This window comes from Apium graveolens, chromosome 9, assembly GCF_009905375.1.
Source record: "Apium graveolens cultivar Ventura chromosome 9, ASM990537v1, whole genome shotgun sequence".
Taxonomy (NCBI): domain Eukaryota; kingdom Viridiplantae; phylum Streptophyta; class Magnoliopsida; order Apiales; family Apiaceae; genus Apium; species Apium graveolens.
This window is the reverse complement of record NC_133655.1, coordinates 193,487,393-193,494,334: the sequence shown is the minus strand read 5'-3', so window position 1 is coordinate 193,494,334 and position 6,942 is coordinate 193,487,393. Positions and strand designations below refer to the sequence as shown.

Genomic DNA, 6,942 nt, shown 5'->3' with positions numbered 1-6,942 from the left:
TGGTATTCAATGATGGAAGTAAACACATTTTGCCACTTTATCCGAGAATGTGTTGAGCATTATTAAATAGTGATCAATCATTTAAGGATTATATAGCAAAGAGATAATATCTTGATAAAGTAATTACATATTAAAAAGTTCGAGAAAATGGTGGAATTGCTTGGGGTGAAGAAGGTGCAAAAGAATATTCAGATTTAAGGAGATTTTGTTTAAGTTTTTAATCAAAAGATTCAACATTCATTTGAATTTAAATAAATAGATGTTATATATGTCTAAATGAAAAGTTATACGAGGTTGTAGTAGTGGTGTATAGCTGTTAATATTTAGTTGCTTTCATGGCACCACCTTTGTTATTTTTTTGCTTAATATTTGTAAATGTTTTAATTTCATCGTTAGTTATTATAATTAAATTATTGACTTATTAATTAATAATTTACATTGTTAGTTAAATCCTACTCATTTGATTGAAACTCCCCAATTCTCTTTTTTTTTCAAATTTATATGAACAAGTATGGGAATATTATTTTCATAAAATAATTATCACTATACTATTGTTTGTAGTGGTTTTGCTAACTCCTCATCTTTAGTAAAATGACACATATTAGTATATATTTGTAAACTAATGGAAAATTTTCATCCACTTTCATCTTCTAACCTATGAAATAAATCTAGTCCCCCTTGAGAATCATTCACACCTAAATTATTCTTCCTAATATCATGCATCACATTTGACAAATGTTGGGCATGAAAACCAACTTGCTTCGTTTCTCGTGCAATTTTACAAATATATTCATTTTTTGTCTAGGTGGAATGCCCGAACACTACTAGAAATACCGCATACGACATCACCACTTTAACATCAGTTAGAAATATCACCGATGTTAAATATAATTTTAACAACAAACTTTTTTAAAATGATGTTAAAGATCATCTGAAATATCGCTCCATAAAATAACTGATGTCTAAATGATATTTTAAAAAAATTGAAATTACCCGCTTCTTACTTTCCCACTTAAAAAAATTAAAATTACCTTGCTTCTTATTTAAAAAATCTCACCACTTTTTACCTATTGAAGTTTGATGAATAGTTTTTCCTCATGAGGTTTAATGAATAGTTACGGTATTTTAGTGATCGACGTAAACACATGTTGCCACTTTATCCTAGAATGTGTTGAGCCTTGTAATAAAATTAATATTTTACAATATGTACCTATATTTATATTAAAATAATTGTTTAAATAATGTAAGTGATATGCTTTCTAAAATAAAAAAAATATTGACCTAATGCCTCACGAATGCCCATGGCCTTTTCATGTAACTCAGATATTCACATAGGTAATTGAACCAATGTGATCGAAATGACATTTAGCCAAATATTGACCTCATTTACAACCAAATTTTTTTATGGAACTCTATAGTTCACCATTCAAAATATGAGATGTTATTAAAACTTATGTTATTGTAATATTGCTCGTCCAGTTTGATAGAAAGTTAGTTTTTATATTAACAATAAAGGGATTTATTGTGACATATCTTCCTTATTTATTTTTTGAAACTTATTTTGGCGGGGTTAGATATTTAATTATGTTTGAAATTGTAAAATCTCAATTGATAATTTCAGATTAAATAGTTGATGTCCTAAATTATAACATGTCATTTTATAATTTTTGCAGCAAACGCCGGATGTGGTTGATGCGATAAACAATAAAGAAGATGCTCCTAGGGTATGAACATGATATTTTTCAATTTTCTGCAAATTTAATAAACAAAACTATTAAAGAAAATTATAGTACTAGCATGTTTTACTAATGGATATTAAAATTCTTTGTTCCATGCTGACATTCCGATGTTTGAATATTTAATTTATACTATAACTGATATTTAACATTTCACTAATTGTATATTAAAATATCAAAAAAATATTTGGTTATAATTAGCTAGTATGTTTAAATTCCCCATACAGTCCTTCTTTTGATGAATTTGAGGTTGAACACCACATTCTTCATATGGGTGGCCAAAGAACAACTTTGGAAACGTATAAATGATGGAAATGAAATTTTGGATGTTGCCAAGTACTAGAATGGGATGTTTTACGTGGAATTCGAGCATCGGAGGACCGCAACCTCCACTACACCATATAAGGCCTATTGTATCGAGCTCAATTGTAACCATAGATGCCTTACAATTATTTTTGGCTATCTATGTTTACACTTGACTTCATTGTAACAATTGGTGTCATTTAGTGTAATTATAGAAAATTTAAGGCATTTACGATAGCATAATTTTGGTGTTAATATTGATCCTAAAAAAAGTGTAGCAAATAAATCAAGTATTTATGCTAGTGACTTAAAACTAAAAACTAAAAATACCTTGGAAAAGAAATCTGCCTCTCTTCATTTCTTATCAAATACAAAACTCATTCTCTTCCTCTTATAAATTGACCATTTCTTGTTTCACACTCCGAAAACTCTCAATTCTTGATTTCTTCATCACTTACTCTTCAATCAGGTCTTCAATCACGCCTCTATTCTATATCAATCGGGTCTTCAATCAGGTTCTTGATTTTTCAAGATTTAGTCAATGGAGCTTTTCAATGCTTTCATCGGTACCCCATCTCTTTATCTCTCTATCTGGGAAACCTAAATTGTGGTAAGCTATCTTCCCTTTCATTAAGAAATAAATATGTATGTATGATTGTTGGATTTATAACTTTGTTCTTAGTGGGTGTGTATCATTTTTGATATATATCTATGCCTTTTTAGTAAAGAATTGAACTTTTTAGGTTTCCTATTTTGATTTTGCTGCAAAATTGAAAGCAATGTAGAGTAAAAATGTAAAATTTCTCTTTATGATTGATGGGATATAGGGTTTTTGGTGTATGATTATTTTTTTAAATGGGGGTATTGATTCTTGATTTTAATTGTGATGTAGATTGGTAGGTGTAGAAATGAACCTCATAACTTTGCTAATATGCTTAAAGTTGAGGGCAAGTACTAAGAAACTCGGATGTGAGACTCACTATTTGAATGAAATTCAAACTAGCTCGAGAATCAAATTATAGTCCTAATTGAATTGTTTGTGATATGTTCATTTACACGGTCGGCGCCTTCTCCGTAATTCTTGAAATAGTAAGCATTTTATTATAGTTCCTCCTTTCAACTACCCACAAGAAATCAAATACCAGATTTTCTAATTGAAGTTTGGCTTTGTGCTACAGTGATAGATATATCTAAGTATTTATTTCAGTATCTATATCAAGTGGTATATTTGTAGCGTTTATATTCGGTATTAGATATTTTTATCATACAGATCAAATGCATTTCTTTACAATATAATAACCTCTTTTTTTTCATGAACAGGTAACAACAGCTAGAAAAACAGTAACACTGTTGTTATCGTATATGATATTTACAAAGCCATTAACCAAATAATATGGAAAAGGGTTAATATTGATATTCATGGGCATCATACTGAAGTTGATGCCTGTGCAAGACACTATTCCAACCCAGCAGTCTACAAGATCATCTATGGCTGCTAAGGTTAATAATTTTTCTTATATTGATAAAAGTAAAAAATGAAGAGGAAGAACGACGACTATTAGTCTAACATTCTGAGTTGTACAATAATGAATCTTCAGGTGATTATGTTTGTCTTTGCTCTTTAGTGTGAATTTCTTTTTGAGTCGATAACGAAGTTATTATATCTTTGCTCATTGTGGCTAAACAAGATATTGCAATTAATTGCAAAAAATACTAGCTATAAATTATAGAGACTGAATTTCTTGTTAATTGTGGATAGTTATTCTTGTATTTTTCTGCATATTTTTGAAATTTATGCAAGTAAATGTATAACACTTTAGAATAAGTTTATTATAGAAGAGTCTCCTTCAAGTGAAGAATATTAGAGTGAATATTTATATTCTTCATTTTGTGTGGTTAGCTAGTGTATAAAAGCGTTTTTCTCATTTTATTTAATAGTATAAAAGTATTCAGAAGTAAATAATCTTAGAACATAGCGTACTATTAACTCTTTTAGCATTATATTTTTTTAGGAGCTCCAGATAAATTTATGTAATAAGTTTTCCTTGTTGAGAGACAATATAATAATTTCGGAGGTACATCGATGAGTAAGTATTAAAATTATAAAGTGGTTTTAATTGGGTGAGTCATGAGTCCGTGAGATGATAACAAAGGCTAGATGCAAACCAAACCAATCCCTTATTTTGCATATACAGTTATGATGCAAGAAGTTTTGTGCTTCTTGAAGTTAAGAGCAGGGGGTGAACCTAAAGAAATTTGTATGTATTTACTTCTTCATATGCTTATTTTTTGTCTAACATAAGTGATTGAGCATGAATTTTAAGTGCATTTTTTATTTTGTGTAGTGGCATCGTTGAGTTCGACCGGTGCGGGATGACGTTCTCTGCAGAAATGTCAGCTCATCCACCCGCCAAAGTTTCTCGAAAGGCCTATGACATTTCAAAGAATACGAACTCAAAACTGGATTTCATGTTACCTCCTCTTGTTGAATGGTATCCAAGAATCTTCGAGGAAACAGGCCCTAACAGAGACAACATTGCTCTGTATTTTTTATCTATCCAGAGTTGAAAGTTAATTTAAGACTTATTGCATGAGACTTATGGTTTATTTCTCCAATTATTTAAGTTATTTGTTCTATTTTTAGGGAAAAGGGGATATATTCTAACTTATTAAGAAACATGGTAGCAAGCCATTAAATGATGCAGCCTCTTATTGATGGTGTAAAATTGTTGTTATTTCCATCAACAATCCTGCCGGTTGGTTCTCATAGTGAGCTTCACAGATTTTTAAAATACTGATCTTATGTTGCGAGGGATGGGAAAACTTATAAACATCAATTATCATAAGATAACATAAGATCGGTATTATAAAATATATGATGCTCCTCTGAGAACCAGCCGACAGAATTGTTGATGGAAATAATAGCAATTCTACACCATCAATAAGGGAGTACATCATTAAATGGCTTGCTACCATGTTTCTTAATAAATCAGAATATACCCTTTTTTTCCTTAAAAATAGAATAAAGAACTTAAATAGTTGGAGAAATAAACCATTAGTCTCATGCAATAAGTCTAAAATTACCTATCAACCCTGGATAGATAAAAATACAGAGCAACATCGTCTCTGCAAGGTCCTGCATCCTGGAAGATTTTTGGAAACCATTTAATAAGAGGAAGTAATGCGAAATCCAGTTTTGAGTTTATATTCTTCGAAAAGTCAAAGGTCGTTCGAGAACTTTTGGCAGATGATAGAGCTGACATTTCTATATACAACGTCATCCCACAACGGTCAAACTCAACGATGCCAGTACACAAAATAAAAAATGCACTTAGCATTCATGCTCAATTACTTATAAGCTTATAAGCTTATATGCCAAACTAATCCCTTATATAATTCCTCCAATTCACATTCAATTACATAATCACAAACAAAACATCAAAATTCACAAATCTCATAGTCTACACCTATTACACACAGAAATTCTTGCTCAAAATGTAGTTACACAAATACACGTACGTCTAGTTACACAAAAGAGAACCACAAAATGAGAAGACTACATCTATTTTAAACTAGTCTTTACTTGAATTGATATTGCCAAATATATTTAAGCAAATAAATTTATTTTTTCCGCAACTCAATTGCCCCAAATACATAACCTTATAAACAAAGACCTAGACAACTAAAAACCAAACTTAGACAAGTTGCATAATATATCTTACCCTTTACCGTTCGGAAGAAAATAAACAGTTTCTTCATATTTCTCGGTGGTTTCCTGGAATAGTCCCCTTTAGAGGAGATTCACCATATCATCTCAAACACAATCCCACGGCTGCTTTCACCAACCTCATAAGTCCCCTTCACACGACTTTCTTCATCACTGGCTTTGTTTTTTCTTTACCCTTCCGTGAATTCGGACCATCCCATACCATCTGCAAAATAAAAAAACATACACATTTTATCATCCTTAAAACAAGAACGATAATATTCACCCCCAAATTTGAAAAAACCCTAAATACAAAATGCCAAAACTAGGGTTTAAATAGAGAGAGTCGGAGAAAGACAGTCAGATACGGAGAGAAAGAGAGCCAGATATGGGGGGGGAGAGAGAGTGATGGAGGGAAGAAAGGGAGTAAAATAGAGAGAGAGAGAAAGTCAGACACGTACAGAAAGAGATAGAGATAATCTAATTTGTGAACTAAATATCTGCCTGATGAATTACCCTTCCTCAGCCATGGAATCTGAGAGCTTGACTTTCGAGTTTGAATTTCGTCTACGAGAAGCGGCTTTGAAAAACCCAAATTTTGTGATAAAGTGACGATTGAAAAAAGTAAAAATGAGATAAATCTGTTTATATATCTAAGATTAATTGACTGTTATCGGTTAAATTTATCCGAGAAAACTTTTTAACTAAATACGGTCAAATTTACTTGTACCATAGTTATCTAGCTCCCCTGCCCTTCTGCATAAATCATGCACCTGCCTTGCCGTACTGCATAAATAATCTGTTTTAGTCTAACACAACATAAATTTTTACCCCTTAATAGATAAATAATATCAAATCTTACAAAAACTCAAATTAAAAAGGTTTCATTAATAGAGAAATATTTTAATACATATTTCTACAAAAAAGTTAAATTACACTAAATCATCATTATCACTTATTTCATCCTCTTCGTTCTCATTGTTGTCTTCGTGTTCTTCTTCCTCGTAATTTTTTTTTCTTCTAGCTCATTGTCATTCACCAAATAATCATTTTCAAACATCCTTAAGTCAATAAAGAAATTCGAGGGATCACGAATAATAACTCTTTCAACATGTGAGGATGAAACCTTTGACATCTCATTTTGTTGAGCATCATCATTGGTTTTGTTCTCTTGAGTTGACAAACTTTCATCAACTA

The 6,942-nt window shown here is 30.9% G+C and overlaps 2 long non-coding RNA genes across 2 annotated transcripts; one reads left to right on the top strand and one right to left on the bottom strand.

The window, feature by feature from the left end:
* Window positions 1–2,371: 2,371 nt before the first annotated feature.
* LOC141684621 (uncharacterized) lies at window positions 2,372–3,788 on the top strand. Its single transcript, XR_012560652.1, has 2 exons — window positions 2,372–2,649; window positions 3,360–3,788. It is a non-coding gene; the product is annotated as an uncharacterized LOC141684621 (long non-coding RNA).
* A 1,689-nt stretch (window positions 3,789–5,477) lies between these two features.
* On the bottom strand, window positions 5,478–6,363 carry LOC141686744 (uncharacterized). The gene is made up of 2 exons (XR_012560789.1): window positions 6,207–6,363; window positions 5,478–5,971 (listed from the first exon to the last, which is right to left on the bottom strand). It is a non-coding gene; the product is annotated as an uncharacterized LOC141686744 (long non-coding RNA).
* Window positions 6,364–6,942: the final 579 nt, after the last annotated feature.